The sequence below is a fragment of the Scyliorhinus torazame genome, chromosome 7 (genome assembly GCF_047496885.1).
Source record: "Scyliorhinus torazame isolate Kashiwa2021f chromosome 7, sScyTor2.1, whole genome shotgun sequence".
Taxonomy (NCBI): Eukaryota; Metazoa; Chordata; class Chondrichthyes; order Carcharhiniformes; family Scyliorhinidae; genus Scyliorhinus; species Scyliorhinus torazame.
Window position 1 is genome coordinate 78,906,114 of NC_092713.1, and position 17,739 is coordinate 78,923,852.

At 41.2% G+C, this 17,739-nt stretch overlaps 1 long non-coding RNA gene across 1 annotated transcript in view; it reads right to left on the bottom strand.

Moving 5' to 3' along the window:
• Positions 1-2,943: 2,943 nt before the first annotated feature.
• LOC140426330 (uncharacterized) overlaps positions 2,944-17,739 on the bottom strand; it is a 73,857-nt gene continuing 59,061 nt past the window's right edge. The window contains exons 2-3 of the long non-coding RNA XR_011948183.1: positions 8,878-9,099; positions 2,944-4,115 (exon numbers count right to left, since the gene is read on the bottom strand). This is a non-coding gene — a long non-coding RNA (uncharacterized lncRNA). The remainder of the gene's footprint in view (positions 4,116-8,877; positions 9,100-17,739) is intronic.

The following is a 17,739-nucleotide window of genomic DNA, read 5'->3' on the forward strand; positions in this document are numbered from 1 at the left end:
GTAGTTAGAGGTAAGTAGGGAGAGAAAAAGCAGCTCTCACAGCTCTACTAGAGACAGGTGATTTTAGAAGGTGAGAGAGGGAACAACTCTCTCAGCTTCGCTAGAATTAGCATGGAGTAATGGTTCAGAAAACAAGTGCAGAGATCTAAAGAGCAGCTACGTATGGAAACTAGAGAAATTAAGAGAAGTTTCTAAGAAGTCTGAGGTTAAAAATACGAGAACAGAAAATTATTCCATGAAGACAGACAGAGGTTAGACGAACTTCTGAGAAGCCAGAAAGATATCTGAAGCAATTTTCAGGATTGTGGGATTTTACTACAGCCTGTGGAATGTGAGTTGAAATAACTGGGGAAATCGATGGCTGGATCTTGGAGTTAATGGAAAAACATTTGAGACAAAGGAAACCTGAAAGCTAAGTGGAAAACCTGGAGTGGATTCCTTCTTAAAAGCAGAGCAGAAGCTTTGTTTGAAAGGATAGTTTGGAAAAGCTGGTATGAATTCTTAATGCAAAAGCTGATGGAAAGCATTGTTTGAAAGAAGGTTTTAAATGTGGTTCCTGTTGGAGTGGAGTTCAGAAACACACATGTGACAATCATCTGATGGGATTATGAGAGAGCTGTATGGAATATCGGTTGAGTGGCATCAGCCATTTGGTTTCGGAGTGGGGTGTTACCTTTCAGCATTGTATACATTTGTGTAGCTAAAGGAGGAGTAAAGGAATATTGTGTTATAATCCAAAACTTTTCATTAAAATCTTTTTGTTAAAAAACTAATTAGCAGTCCTGCGACTCTTTTCCCCCATGTTTTCCAGAAAAAGTTAAAGTTATGGTCTTTTGAGTCAGGGTTCCATTTTGCGAACTTCCCATCCAGTTATAACATCACCTTATATCATAACATATTCCAATGGCCAATAAAAGTCAATCCCATTGCTAAGGGTTTAGAGTTTTATATGTAGGTAGGACTGGTAAAGATAGCAGATTTCCTTTCCTAATGGACACTATTAATGATACTAGCTTTACATTCCAGAGTTATTTTTTTCCTTTATTCTTTCATGGGATGTTGGCAGAACTGGCAAGACCAGCATTTGTTGTCAATCTCTGATTGCCTTTGAGTGAATGACTCACTCAACTACTCAAAGGAACGGTAAGAGTCAATCACATTGCTGTGGGTCTGGAGTCAGATTTTGGCCAGACTGGGTAAAGATGGCAGATTTCCTTCCTGAAAGGACATTAGTGAACCAGATGGTTTTTTACATCAATCGATGGCGGTCATGGGGTCACCATTACTGAGACTAGCTTCAAATGTTTTAATTCACTTTAAAGTCCCCATTTACCCTGTTAAAATTGAATTCATGTTGATAAATTGTCCAGGCCTCGAGAGCACTAGTCCAGCAATATAACCGACGACTGTGCTACCATATCCCTGTATGGAATAACCAGCTGAATGTGGAAGACAGCATGGCAAATTGTCAATGACTCTGAAGTCACTGGTTTAAGAAAGTTTTTCTATGTGGCAATATGAAAGCCGTAATGGGCCTGGGAAGGGCAGTGATATTATCATTTGCACCAAGGTAATATACCAATGGGGTTGGTTGGTAAATAATCTTTTATTAAATGTGGACTTCACTGGCTAGGCCAGGATTTATTGCCCATTCAAAATTGCCTTTGAGAAGATGGTGGTGAGCCTCCTTCTTGAACCGCTGCAGTCCATGTGGTGTAGGTAAACCCACAGTGCTGTTAGTGAAGGAGTTCCATGATATTGACCCAGCGACAGTGAAAGATCTGCACTATATTTCCAAGTCAGGATGTTGAGTGACTAGGAGGGCAACTTCCAGGTGGTGGTGTTCCCATATCCCTGTCTGGAGGAACCATAGTGAAGCCTGTGTTATTCAAGATCTAATGTTTCCATATCTTGATCAGACATTTCCTGAGGATAATACTATTCTTTGGCTTTTCTTTTCAGCTTTAAAGCTTCTGGGAATGCACAATAGTAAACATAAAGAAACAGGAAAAGTTTCATCGTACTTTTGCATTTTCACTCCTATGCCCTCATATATTTTGAATCCAATGATATTATGTTATTGATAACTTACTATTTGCTTGGACAATGCTTTTCTCCCAAAGCGTTTTTGCTCTTTGTTTCTCACAGATTCTCACTTTAAGCTCCCCATTTTTCTGTTTCTATTTTTTGTTCCTATGTAAACAATTGTTTCTGTACTTTTCTTCACATGTTTGCTTGTGTGCATTTCCCTGCAAATAAATGGTCATAAAGAGAAGTCAATGCCTAGTGTTATCCTCGGGAAATGTCTGATCAAGATATGGGAAACTTGAGATTTTGAATAAAATAGGTTTCACAATATAATCATCTTTATTTTTATATTTCCTCTTCTGCAATTTGTCCCATATGCTGCTGATGTTGTTTCTCTTCTCCATTACTTAACATTTTACATGTTCTTGCTCCTACCGTGACAACACACAGAATAGCCGCATATGCCAGCCAATTAAATAACTGAAACATACAAGCAGTTTTCATGCTCCCCAAAGACACTTCTCTGCATTAAATTTCATCTGCTGCTTGTCCACCCATTCTACCAACTTATCTATTTCCTTTTGAAGGTCTGCATTGTGCTCTCTGATGTTCCAAGTATTGCATCATCTGAAAATTTTGAAATTGTGCCCTATACACAAAGGGTAAGGTCTAATCCATTAATATAGCTAAAGAAGAACAAGAAAAGAGTGGGGAACTCCATTACAAACCTTCCTCTATCCTGAAAAGCATCCATTAACCATGCAAGGAAGGCAGAAATTACTCCCCTATTTTCTCACTCCATTTTTGACCATAACAGCACTTTTCTTGTAAACGTAGAGAGGTTATGCTTTGCCAATTCTGTTAGAATTCCACTATTTATGTTTCCAGGTTCCAAAGAATTAGTCTGATAGGGTTTCTTAGGTTTAATGAATAGTAAGATAAGTTTACTGAAACAATTGTCCAAACTAAACAAGCTCTAGGTAAACAGCAACCGCCATTCATATGTTGCATACATTTTGCTGGGTCTCACAAACACAAACGTGCCAATACAGATGTCAGAGTAAGATGAGTACTGGAGGGCAGGCTTCTCTAAAATCGCGGCTCAGTGTTGATGCCAGCGTAAGCACCGGAGTGTTTCACGCTGGCGTCAATGGGCCTCCTGGCCCAGCGATTCCGTGGCGCTCAGGGGGCCAGCACGGCACTGGAGTGCTGCATGCAGCGCCGGCCCCGATACGTGGAGGCCCGACCCCGGAGTCCAATCCCCCCACCTCCCCACCAGGACGGCCACCGGAGGTCCAAGCTCCCACCAGGTAGAACCATGTTAGAACCACGCCGGCGAAAACTAGGCCAGTCGACCGCAGAGAATCGCCGCGGGGGCCTCTTTCATCGGTCCCCGACCGGCACCGCATCGACTGCGCGTGCACGGCTGCCGCTGATTCTCCGGTCGCCAGAGAATCGCGTCCCGGCGTCACGGGCCTTCTCGGCATCATCTCCAATTCTCCGAGCCGGCGTGAGCTCAGAGAATCCCGGCCAGGATTTTTACAAAAAGTGAAACAAAGGAGTATACAGTTAGCTGTTCCTTGGCTGGTCTCATTGCAGTAATTCCACATTGCAGTTGTTTTGTGCAGTTGTTCTCTTGGAGTCGTACGGAACAGGTTTACACATTTTTGTTCCCAAAGGGTCTCGGTTCATAGTACATTTCTCTTCTCAGGATGGTTATATTGCAAATCAGGCACAATACTTCTGAGAGAGAGAGAGACAGAGAGGGCACTGGGCTTTAGGCGGCCTTTGTTCAGGACAGAATTGTATTTTGTTCTCTCCCTCCTGCTTGGTAACAAATCCTTAAAGTGCCTTGCTGGCTTTCCATTCCAGAGACATTCTGTTAATTCATGTCTACTGCAATTATTGTTTCAGAACAAGTAATTTCACTTTGATGTCTCATCTCCGAAATGTTTGAAAAGCCACAGGATGATTTGAACAGCGGGTGTGGGTTTTACAGTCCCCAGAGGGTTGAATGTCTGTATCTTCATCCCACTTGGTAGAATGCAAAATTGGGTATTGCAGCCATCTGAATAATTTTCCTTTGCCTTTCGAGGTCCCAGTTTTTTTACAATCCAGCCAGAAAAAGAAAAGAAGAAAAATTAGAAAGTATAAGCAGAATTCAATCAAAACATTTCCAAGTGCCATTTTCTGCGAGTTTGGCAGCATGTTTCACATCAGCTTTTTGTGTGAGATCGACATCAGTATTTACCAACATCTGATTATTTTTTGGGTCCTTGGGGAGTTTCTCCCCTATCTAGCCCACACTTTGAAATGTTTTCAACATTGGGGAGCTGAACCCGCCAGCGAGACCAGCTCCTTAGAGATAAGGCCGCCATTTTCAAAAGGTGCCCCACCCATGGACAATGTCACCCCCCCACACCCCAAGTGAGGACACCCCGCTATGGGGTTGCTGAGGAGCCCGCTCTTTTGTGACTCTCCAACCCCCTTTTGCCCCTCCTCCCTTTTCAGGACTCCCCCAGCCTTCACCAGTCCAACCTTTATTAGGCTCCTTCATACCCGCCCTCAACCCCCACCACCCTTCATACCTACCTCATCCCCTTTCATGGCATGGCTCCCCCTCAGGCCCTGGCCCTTGGCAGTGCCACCATGGCACCCTGCCACTGTACCCTGGCACCCTGTCAGTGCCCCTGTCACCCTGGCAGTATCACAGGGGCACCCTGGCAGTGCCAAGGTGGCAGTGCCAAGGTGCCCAGTTGCCAAGGGGAGTGCCAGGGTGCCATCCTGCCCTGTCTCCAACCATGCATGCATCTTCAATAGCCTGGGAGACCCCACAGTGCCGTTACATCTGATCCACATTTGTGTGGACCAATACTAAATGGCACCCTGGTGAGGTCTCCCAGACAAGACTGTTAGGTCCTGGGCATCAGGAGAATGTGGCGAATGCATATTTAAATGAAGTTAACAGCTCATTTAAATATGCTGATTGGGATCTCTCCCAATGAGAACGAGATCCAGTTTGGGACGTCTCGCGAGGTTTTGTTGAACCTCACAAGATGTTTCGAGCAGCGCGAATGTCGTGAGAGGCCAACAGCCTCGTCTCGACACCAAGGCAGATGGGAAGGCTGTTAAATCATTCCCTCTATCTTTAAAAATCGCATCCTCATAACACATGCCACTTCGCCAATTGCTATTGCTACTGCCCCTTTTATTCCATGAGCTATTCCACTTTTCTCACAAGCATGTTGTGGAGCACTTTGACAAATGCTTTCTGGAATTTCTGTACACGACCTATAAAGCATTCCCTCATCAATTTTATCTGTTACTTCATAAAAAAACTCCAGCAAGTTAGTTAAACACAAATTGCCCTTAACAAATCTATGTTGGAGTTCTTTAATTAATCTGCATTTATCCAAACAAGTGTCATCAAGCTTTTGTTTCAAATCACTGAAAAAGGAAAGGGTTGCACAGTTTCGAGATTATGGCAAAATGGGTGGCATGGTAGCACAGTGGTTAGCACTATTGCTTCTCAGCGCCAAGGTCCCTAGTTTGATTCCTGGCTTGGGTCACTGTCTGTGCAGAATCTGCACATTCTCCCCATGTCTGTGTGGGTTTCCTCTGGGCGCTCCGGTTTCCTCCCACAAGTCCCGAAAGACGTGCTTGTGAGGTGAATTGGACATTCTAAATTCTCCCTCAGTGCACCCAAACTGGCACCAGATTGTGGCGACTAGGGGATTTTCATAGCAGTGTTGATGTAAGCCTACTTGTGACACTAATAAAGATTATTATTATTATAAATTACCAGTTAATGTGAAAATAGTGAAAAACATCTTGATTCTAATGTGGTGAGAACATAAAGGGGGAAGAGACATGTTAGCGTGTTAGAGGTCCTAAAAACATGTAGGAAAGTTCAGTGGAACAACAAAACCAATAGTATTGACAAAATAGGGAGTAGTAAAAAAATAAGAAAGCAAGAGAGAGATAGGAAATGTTCGATTCTATGAGGGTCAGTGTCAGTATTTTCCAGAAAGTACAACAGAAACACTGACTATGAATTTCACTTTCAAAACATAAGGTAATGTGGATTCAAAGTAAATAATATAACTAGGTCTATGATATGTGTGTTAAATTTCTCTCAGTGCAGTTTGGAGAAAATGAAAGAAGAAAGAAAAGTGTTTAGTTCTGAAATTGATTAAAATTATGAGCAATGACAAACGAGTGTCGTTCTTACTGGCTTCAGTAAGAAGGCTGACAGAAAGTAGGCAACACATCCCTTACTAGGGACATGCAGGTATACAAACCACCATGGTTGGTAGGAAAGCATTTCCACCATCATTAGCAACAAGGTTGTGGTCGGAAGAGCCTGAGACAGTGGTTACGGTAGCCACATCTCGTGTCCAGTAACAACAAATGTTCCGTCAACAACAGCTCTCATTATATCATTAGGAAAAGCAGACAGCTCTGTGGCATTCCCTGTACTGGCAACATAACATTATATATATAAAACAGTGCATGTTTTTTGGATTGCAGCAGCATTATGTGTAGCCGGGCGTGAGAAGAATTACACGAGACAGTTGAGGCTTGGAAGCAAATGGCACCACAATGAAACACTGCAAGGCAGATTGTGCACACTGTGGGGTATTTGAATATTTAGAGAGCAGAGGTCACATGAATAGAAGACTGGTGTAAAACTAAATTGCTCACTGCACAAATGTTTTAACTCAAGTGTTGGAAATGAGTTTTGACATATTAGCTTTTGAATCTTTGAGACTGCTGGGATGGGAGTACAACTAGAAAGAATTAGAAAATTTGTTGTCACAGTGCACTCAAGATGAATGCTGAATTCAATGGGTCAATATTTTTATATGAAAAATAAATAAACTTACATATTCAACTGGTTGGCTAGATAGGACAGGGACAAAATATTTATTTTGTTGATTGCTATAAGTTGATTTGTGCTGTTATTTTAATGGCTTGACATGTGTATTTACCCTTGATGCTCAATTAATGACCACTAAAGCGAGGTTGTAGTTCAGCTGAAGGCTTTAATAAGCTAGATGTTTCCCCAGCAGCTCAGGTACAGAATGAGGGCTGCTGGGGCGGCACGGGCTCTTATACCCCACCTAGCAGGGCGGAGCTACCATACATCTTGACCAATAGGAAGCATACAGTTTCTACCAATGGTGTTCCAGCATTACCAGGTACCGTAATATCTCCAGGGAACCTGCAAGGGCCCATGCCTCCTTGTGACCTAGAGTGTCTTTTTCTAGCAATCGCTGGCGGATTTGGGAGGATAGCATACCTGCCACGAAAGCATCCCGGACCAAGAGTTCAGTGTGTTCGCTCGCCGAAACTTGTGGGCAGCTGTAGTTTCTCCCCAACACCAGGAGTGCACGGTAGAATTCTTCCAGCGATTCCCCAGGTGTTTGTCGCCTCGTTGCTAGCAGATGTCGGGCGTAGACCTGGTTTACTGGGCGAATATAATGTCCTTTTAGCAGCTCTATTGCTGCATCGAAGTCTTCCGCTTCCTCGATGAGGGAGTAAATCCCCGGGCTCACCCTTGAGTGCAGGACTTGCATTTTCTGTTCTCCCGTGGGTGTGTTTTCGGCCATCCCGAGATATCCTGTAAAGCACGCCAGCCAGTGCTTGAAGATTGCCGCTGAGTTCGTCGCATGGGGGCTGAGTTGCAGACACTCCGGCTTGATTCGGACCTCCCTCCTTTTTAAAACTATCTTATTAAATTAATGCACGATCAATGACCACTAAAACGAGGTTGTAGTCCAACTGAAGGCTTTAATAAGCTAGATGTTTCCCCAGCAGGTCAGGTACAGAATGAGGGCTGCTGGGGCGGCACGGGCTCTTATACCCTGCCTAGCAGGGCGGAGCTACCATACATCTTGACTAATAGGAAGCATAAGTTTCTACCAATGGTGTTCCAGCATTACCAGGTACCGTAATACCTCTACTACCACAACCCTGATCTCTGATTTTAAAAGTGTTGGAATGTTCCGTGCTCATTTAATTCAACACTTTTCACTTTGTAGTGCTCTGCTGTTGCACTTGATTTTATTTTTAATTATATCATTTCTGTCCCCTGCATTTAGTTGTAAGTGTAATGTATCACATTACTGAAAGCCACATTTTCATCTCAACCACCTCATTTTGACTTTGGACGCTTGGTGACCATTTAGAATCCCTTTAGCTTTTCTCACGCATTTACGAGATGGCCCTCAAGCATGCTTGTGTTTCAAATCACTGGAAACGGAAAGGGTTTCACAGTTTCAAGGTTTCCACTATATGTTATTTATATGTTGTCCGCTCATTGACACATGCACGTTTTGGGAAACAGGTGGTAATTTGCGTGGTGAGGTCGCAACTGTTCAAAACGGTCACGATTCAACAATACTATTAGGCTGGCAGGAAAAAGAAGCATCTAATAGGAAGGAGTGTTGTTATAACAATGGGGATCCTCCCATTGTTTGAAGCCCCCACCTCATCTTGAATGAAATAAATCTTAACATTTGTGGGCCACTGGGATCGGTTCTTTGATTGGAGTAGGTTGGGGTGACATGAAAAGAATTGGGAAAAAGGAGATTCACAGCTGTTGTGTGGGAGGATTTAGGTCAATATGTGTGGGGAAAGGAAAAAGCAGGAGTGTACAACAAACAGTTTAGAAATGAAGGTAAGCACTAACTGCATCGGTAATGAAAAGCTAAAAATGTTGCAGACGAGAAGACATTATAACATGAGATGGTAATACAATACACATTTGATCAATGTTACCTCACTGGCTGACTCTCATTGCCCCCCAAAAATCATTGCTAATTTGATATATGATACTGTACTTACAAGCTAGTTGCAGTGCAGTAAGAAAGGAAATCCCTCAGGCCCTTCCAATGTGTACATCCTGTTCCTGTCAGTGTAGTTTGGCAATGCTGTAAGACTATGGTCAGCTGTCATCAGCAGCTTACTATTCACATTGGCCACAGTAAAATGAAAGGTGTGTATCGTCGCGCCTCATCCATTTGCTTGGGTGATGACTGTCATCTGTCATTTCAAATCTATTTCATTCTGTCATAAAAGAGTGAAATATTTCTTAGACCTAGGTTAAGACAAATCCACAGTTGCTTTATTTGTCCTCCTGAATGGCTACTTTGAGTAATTTTGGCAAAACAAATCCTTTTGGCATGGCATATTTTATAAAATCTGAAGAAAACAATAGTTATAACCACATTTCTGAAAATATTTTCCTTGCACAATATAAATTTTTTAAAAACTTATTGTACCATTTGGTCCTTTCAGCATTACTGTGGTTAATAGAAAGCTCCCGGTTACAACTAACCCTTACAAATACAAGCTCTTTATTAACTTCATTGAACTATTTAGAATGACATTCAAAATTATTGACATTCAAAAGTAAAATCGCTTATGTATTCTTGATCATTCCATATTTCCCTTTTCTCAAGGTTCTGAATTTTGCTGGAGTTTAATTCCATGGTTATCTGCTCTTTGCCCATTCATCCTGTGTGAGGCTGAAACAATGAATGGTGACATGCTGCTAAATAAAGGATAGCATCAATCAGAGTCCAATCCCAACCCAGGGTACACCCATAAGACCATGTATTAAATGATCTGTTTGAGCTGCACACAGAAAAATATTTTTCACTGTACCTCGGTACACGTGACAAATAAACAAATCCAATCCAATAAGACATCAGAGCAGAATTAGGCCATTTGGCCCATCAAATCTGCTCCACTATTCAATCATGGCTGATATGTTTCTCATCCCCATCCTCCTGCCTTCTCCCCATAACCCCTTGCCCCCTCACTAATCAAGAACCCATCTATTCCTGTCTTAAAGACACTCAGTGAATTGGCATCCACAGCCTTCTGTGACAATGAGTTCCACAGATTCGCCACCCTCTGGCTGAACAAATTCCTTCTCATCTCTGTTTTAAAGGATCATCCCTTCAGACTGAGACTGTGCCTCGGCTTCTAGTTTCTCCTACTAGTGGAAACATCCTCTCCAAGTTCACTTTATCTAGACCTCTCAGTGTTCTGTAAGTTTCAATTAGATCCCCCTCATCCTTCTAAACTCCATCGAGTACAGACATGGAGTCCTCAACCGCTTCTCATATGACAAGTCCTTCATTCCGGGGATCATTCTTGTGAACCTCCTCTGGACCCTTTCCAAGTCCAGCACATCCTTCCTTAGATACGGGGCCCAAAACTACTCACAATATTACATAATTTTATGTCAGTGTAGGAGGTATCTCAAAAACACCCACAAGAGGGAATCTTGTGGCACTATTTCCTGTGTAACTCCTCAGTTCCAAAGCCAGCTGTGGTGCTCCAACTAAAATTAACTAATTAAACGCAGGCTAGGAAACGAACCTGGGAACTTCTGGTTGGTTTATGCCACCCTTGTTGGTGCCTTCAACCACAAAGCCATTAGGAGGAAACCTACTTAAATAGCATCCTGATCTATGTGCAGTTGTGTGGTGAAATCTAATGTGAAGCCTTTAATTTTCAGTGTGGAGGAAATGCCATTGTACCTCCTTCCATTTCCTACAGTCAATGTTGTGTTAAATTGAACCCTCAAACTTGCCACACAATATCTTCCAAAAAATATCGAATTCTTTGAGGAGAATTTCTGTGGAAAATTTCCTGACACTTTTTTTCTCTTTTTCAGACTGAGAATGTCGTCTCACAGGACAAATCTCGACCCTGACATTGGTATTTGAAAGTAAGGAAAGACCTGGAGAAATCCAATTGTTTTGGATACCAGGTAACAGGTTTCCCAGAGACAAAGGGAGACTTTAGTAACTGGTGATTAACTCCAGCTGCTTTTACATTGATGTTTGGTGAGGTCTGCATCTGGGAGACCAGTTCCTAGTGTTAATAATCACCAAATCCGGCTCCTTTATTTCAGCAGCAGAATCAAAAATACGGAAGTTGCATCACTAATATTTTGTGCATAACTGATAAAGAGGTTTGGGAAATAACAGCAACAGATTTACATTCCTAACAAACCTGGATTAGCTACTAGTAACTCATGTGGTGAAGCTCTTTTTATAATCCTCAAGAAGACTATGATCCCCATTGTACCTCACTGATCTTTAGGAATTAGATACTGGTGAGACAAAATCCCTCTAACCGTTATCAAGTCTGAAGTGTTGGGTGCTCTGAGGTACAGACGAACCAACACGGTTGCGATTGGTACAACGCAGTTTTATTTCATTTAACTATTTATACATCAGACTTGGTACTCAGCACGTTGTGATGTTGTGAGTGTCCTGCTATGAGGTCCTGGCCCTGTGCTGTCTCCAGATGGACTGCCCAGGAAGTGTTGTGTTTCTTGTCTTATACTGTGTCTGCTCTTGTCTGTGATTGGCTGTCGTGTTATGCTAATTGGTCCGTTGGTCTGTCTATCATTATGTATGTGTTATGATGTATGTTTGAATATCATGACAAAGTCGACCTAAAGTTAGACTGCACCATTTCCAACCGATCGAACAAGACGACAATGTCCCATTACTTGGAAGATGAATGGTTTGTAAAGCAGTAAGGCTGCTGAAGTTGATAGATAGGGGTGACTGACATGGGACTGGACATTGCAGAGGAGCAAATGGTTTGCCACCCCCATGCTCCCTCAGAAGCAAAGTGCTGCAATATGTTGTAAAATTTGAATTAATTTGCTTTTTAAATACTTTAATTGATGTTCCACTGTGTCGATATCAGAAGCTTCTTCTGTGTTGTTCCCAACACTGTCAAAATCCAGAAGCCGTAAAACCATAGAAGATTTACGGCACAGAAAGAGGCCATTCTGTCTGCACCAGATGAAAAGATTAACACTCATTCCCGTCCCACCTTCCAGCCCCGCTAAGTAGCCTTGCAGGTTACAGTGCTTCAGGTGTGAACCCAGGTACCTTTTCCAGAACCAGTCCAATTGCCCCAGAGATATCAAGCTGGCTGTGTACCATCGCCCTCCAGAATACTCTATAGGTGTGCTTGTGCTGCATCCATTGGGAAACATTCATGCCTGCCCATGTAACACCCATGACAAGCAAATTAGGCCTAGAATGGTATCAGGGCTACAGAACAGATGACAGGTGCAATGCTGCCAAACATAACACAGGTTTTTATGAGCCCCAGGAGAATTTTCCCTTTAATCTTTTCACTCCTACTTGAAATAATGTAACGCTAACATGAGACACAGCTTTAAACGGATAAAAGGTTAAACCATCAAATTGGACTTTACAAGCTGTTTCAATATTGAGCATCGTATGGATTAAGTTATTTTGCCCATCTAATTCATTCATTATGCAGACCCAAATAGGAACGATCCCCATCTAATCAGCTAAACCCATATCTCCAACCTGAAAAAGGAACCCACTCTACTTTGTAGAGTAGTTGCCTTCCAATCAGTTAGACTTTTTAAAAATTCTGCTGCAACTTTGATGTTAATTTGTATTAAATTAATTCTGTGCTCTATCCTGTGCCCAACCTCTTTCACTGTTGAGCTAAAAGACATGTTTGCATGGATACCTGTTTCATTCAGCTCTCCAAAGACTAACAATAATGCATTGGTTCCCTATGTCCATATTTTGAAAGAGGAATTGCAGATAAAAAATGAGTTTACCATTCTGCCGTGAGAATGGAAGAGCCAGTTGTTGCAATGTAAACACAGGGAGCCAGTGGACAAGTGCTGTTCTGCTATGATCTGACCTAAGATATCCCAAAAACTGATTGGTGGGACACACAAGGAGAGGGGCTTTGGGGTGGAATTCCACCGGCTGGCTGAAGGCATACCCATGAGTATGTAAGAAATAGGAACACCAAAATAGGAGACCACCATTCAGTCCATTGAGCCTGCTCCAACATTCATGTCTGGTCTGATTTTGGCCTTAATTCCACTTCCTGTGCCCCCTAGTTCTTCTTCTTGGGCAGTTCCTAGTGTTGAGGATGACTTGCTTCCACTCCGGGGAGGTGAGTTCTGCGGTGGCTGAAAAGTCCGACCCTGGATCCACAGACTCTGCCATAGGTTTGGCAGGCGGTGCTTGATGAGGTGGGTAAGGTGGGACGCTCTGGATTCTGCACTATCAAAGTTCTAATTCTAGCTCTATATTCTAGTTCTATATTCTAGTTCTATATTCTTGTTCTATATTCCCCCTAGTTCTATCTTCTATGATGTGGAGGTGCCGGTGTTGGACTGGGGTGGGCACAGTAAGAAGTCTTACAACACCAGGTTAAAGTCCAACAGGTTTGTTTTGAATCATTCGAAACAAACCTGTTGGACTTTAACCTGGTGTTGTAAGACTTCTTTCTATATTCTAGTTCTATATTCTAGCTCTATATTCTAGATCTATATTCCCCGCCCCCCCCCCTCCCCCCCCCAGTTCATTGTATATGTTTCAATAAGAGCAGCTCTCATCCTTCTCTCCTCCAATGTGTCCAGGCCCAAATTACTCAGCCTTTCCTAATAAAATAAATCCCTTCAAACAGGAATCAAACTAATGAACCTTCTCTGAACTACGTCCAATGCAAATTTATTCCTCCTTAACTGAGAAGACCTAAACTGTACACAGCACTGCAAATATATCACCAATGCCCTTGCCAGTAACAGCATGATATCAATAGAAGAGAAATATGCCTTGTGATTGTCTTAGTTTCACTTTTGCTTTGAGCTGAGCACACACAAACAGCTCTGATGCTTTATACCAATGTATAACTATTCTCATGGGGTTATTCTTAATAATTGAACCCACAACAGGTTTATCAATTGGTGCCTTGTATCTTGTGCAGCAAATAAGCCCAAGGTATTATAACATTATAGTAACATGACAGAAAGCTGTATTACAGTTCACAGAAAGGATATTTTTGTCCAAAGTGGGTATGATTCAAATCAAGGGATGTGCAAACGATTGGGTCAATCACAACCCTTACTTTAAAAATACATTCTTATTTGGAATGGAATAAGACCTTATGGAATGAAAACAATTGTCAGCTTCCTACAAACCTTAAAAATATTTATGAGCAGTTCTTCATTAGAATTTGCCATACTAATGCAAAAAAATCTTTATGTTGCTTTACAGTTTGGATACTGCAAGAGCCATTTTTCTTTCTATCTCAACTAACATTTCCTTCCTTCTTTCCAACTCGACTTCATTTATCACTTCTAGTTACAATACTCCGTGACAGAACAGCACTAACTTCTGAAGAAAAAAACCACCTCCAATATAAATGTTTTCTTTCCCTTAGAACAATTCTATTTAAAGCTGTTCCTTAACAAACACTGCTGTAATTGTAAAGCTAAATTTCCATTACTTAAACAAATGCCCCATGAGGAAATCTTCCTAATCTTACATGAGGCCAGCCTTAAGTTAGGAATAACAGAGTAAATGTTTTTCTTCTTTGGGAGGTGACTTCTCAGTTTTAAGGAACACATTTTCACACTATTTTGCCAGTGTTCTACCAAAATAAATATGGCAATTAAAATATTTATACTTTGAAGGGGAGAATAGCAAATGGGTGCTACAATTGGTAAAGGAGTCTTTACTCAGGTATATACAGAAATGCTTCAACTCAACATGTTCTGGAAAAATATATGCTCTTTAAATTGTATTTATTTATATGATTAAACAAAATATTCGGCTTGTCAAAATATAAATTGCCATCATCATATTGATGTCATATTATCATGAGCGCCACATATGTGCAACAGAAGTGGCTTAAGGGAGAAGACTCAATTCTAATTAAAATGTAATTTTATTTGTATGGGACTGTTTAATGACATTGGCACCAGAAACTGTGTGGAGACCACCAGGGATTTGGAAGGCTGTGGTGTAGCCACATTGGCTTCTTCATGTGTGGTAAAGTAATTATTGTGGACAGGAATTTCCTGTTGGAAACACGTCCTCTGTTGTTCATACACTAAGCGTGTGCCATAAATAATTGTAGGCGTGTTGAAAGAGGCCAATATATATCAGATGTGATATGATAGAAAGGTTTCAGCTCTTTTCTTCTCAGAAAAAAAGTCACTCAAGTCTCAATTGTTGTAAACTGTACTTTTAAGAAAGTTTTCAGAATATTTATCTATCTCTAAGAAGCAATAAAATAAAAATGTATGCATATTTCCTGATGAGAGGCCCACGATAGAATATAATGTATGTAGAAAGACTATAGAGTACATGAGGATAATATGGATCACATAAACAGAGTGAAGCTGTCATGTTGGCCTCCAACAGGACCTAGACAGCATTTAGGCTTGGTCTGAGAAATGGTTGGTGACAGTTGTGCCACTTAAGTGTCAGGCATTAGCCACCATGCACAGGAGAAAGCCTAACCATCAATCCCCAGCTGCACCATCATTCGTGAATCCATTTCTTTGGGGTTACCACTTACAAGAACAAACAATGGCCACACCATGATGACAAGGGCAGAGTAGAGATTGGGAACTCTGAAATGAGTGGTTCACAACTTCCCCTCAAAGTCACAGAACAACAGAGGACGTGTTTCCAACAGGAAATTCTTGTCCACAATAATTACTTTACCACACATAAAGAAGTCACTCCATCATTTAAAAGGTTCAACTTAGGAGTGTGACAGAATAATCCTCACTTAGGTGGATGGACACAGATTCAAAAAACTCAAGAAGATTAACACAATCCAGCATAGAATATTTTTGATCAGCACCTCTACCAGTGAATTTAATAGCCACCTCCTCCAAGACAAGTGCATTGTGGTCGGCAAATGTATTAACTTGGCATTGCACCAAATCATCAAGCTTACCCTAACATTATCTACCTACCCTTACGCCTCCACCACTGGAAAGGATAAGAGCAGCAACATCCTGAACACACCATTGTGTCCAGGTTCTCCTTACGTCACAAACCAACCTGATATGTATCTCCATTCTTTTATCATCTCTGCATCAAAGGCCCAGAATTCTCTATCTAACACTATTGTGGCAGAACCATCCCTACCCAAACTGTACCAATGGAAAAGAAAATCCCCATCGGCAACATCTTAGGGCACTTAGGAATGGGCAACAAATGTGCCTTTACACCCCTGAATAGTAATAGCTGGTGAACAGAATATAGAATATGTGAACAGAACCGCAGCACTTAAATGGAAGTGGAGTATGGAACATAGGGTGAATGAAAAGAGTACAGAATATATGATCATCAATATGTAACATGTTGCATACAGAGTTATTCTTTTTTACCCTAGATACTTTTGGAGTTCAGCCTCTTAGATCACTTCTATAAATTAGTCCTGGTTTCCTGTGTCACAGAAATTACTTCCATTTGCTTGGCTATTTGGATAAGTTTATAAATGCCAAGAGATTCAATAGTGAACACCACTTTATTTCATTTTACTGGTTTTGTCAGGTGTCCACAAGTGATTTTTTTCTTGATTTCAGATGGCAGCAAGATAAAATAAACATTTCATGGACTATGACTTAAGTTTTAACTTCTGAACAAAGTTATTCAAACCAATCCCAGTACAGCTTTGTATTTGAATTGAATGATTCGTTTTTCCTTACTCAAACATTTGGTCAGACAGCCAGTGATTGCAACTATTGTATCAAAATAAACTAGGATATTTTCTTTTGTGTTAGGGTTTTTAACCACTTTTGTACAGAATTGAATAAACCAATATCATGTTACACCTTAGATAAAAATAATAATTCATTCTTTACCTTTGTTCCTACTGTTGCTCCTAGCTCCCTATGTCCCAGGGAGTATTTTTTTTTAACCTGCAGAAATATCATGGTGAATTTGTAACATGCCTAAAAATAACCTCTTCCATTTATTTTATTCATGTGCTTCATGATAATCATTGTCATTAGATGGTGGCTGAATCAGGACTTTACAAGATGTTGACTTTAAGTGGCAGATATATTTTTTAAAGAAATAATGGTAGCAATGTGGGTTTTACAGCAGTTTGTAAATGTAATTATCTCCAAGTATATAACACATAGTCATGGCTAGTGCACTGAATGATAATGCATGTAATATTATTGTATGGGACTCTTTTTTTCATTGTCCACAGAATAAAGGTAAAGGTAAAGTGTGATAGTCCCAGATGACTATAGACTGCTTTCCCCTTAAGGGGGCGCTGATTGGTGGTGGTTTAACCTGAGGATCACCACACATCAGGTGAGGGGCAAGGTTGAGAGGGTGGGGCCTTCATGAATAACCTCACCCAGTATGCGATTTGAACCCATGCTGCTGGCCTTCCTCTGTATCACGAACCAGACGTCTAGCCAAGTGAGCTGGCATAACTATTTCTTTGAAGACTTCCCTACTCTTAAATCAGATAAGCTGAGAAATACTTTTCAAAGCATTACTGAGAAAATGCAACATTAAGTTACTGCCATCTAAATTCCCAAAACACAGAGGTAAAGAAGAATACCATGCTGCCGCATTTATGACATAATCCTTCCTCTCTGATTCATTGCGTATGAGCCCCTCAAACACTCACAAGTATTTGTAGGAATTGAAAGGTCTGTTTCTGATGTAACAACTTGTCATTGTTCTTTTTGGGGGGACCATGACAATGTTTAATCAATGACAAGAGATATATATTTTTGAACACAAATCAAATATAACCACACCAAGTGTATTCAGAAAATAAAGTCCAATTAAGTATGGTTGTAAATTCTGCAACATCCAAATGACGCTTAAACATTGCTTTTCATTGATG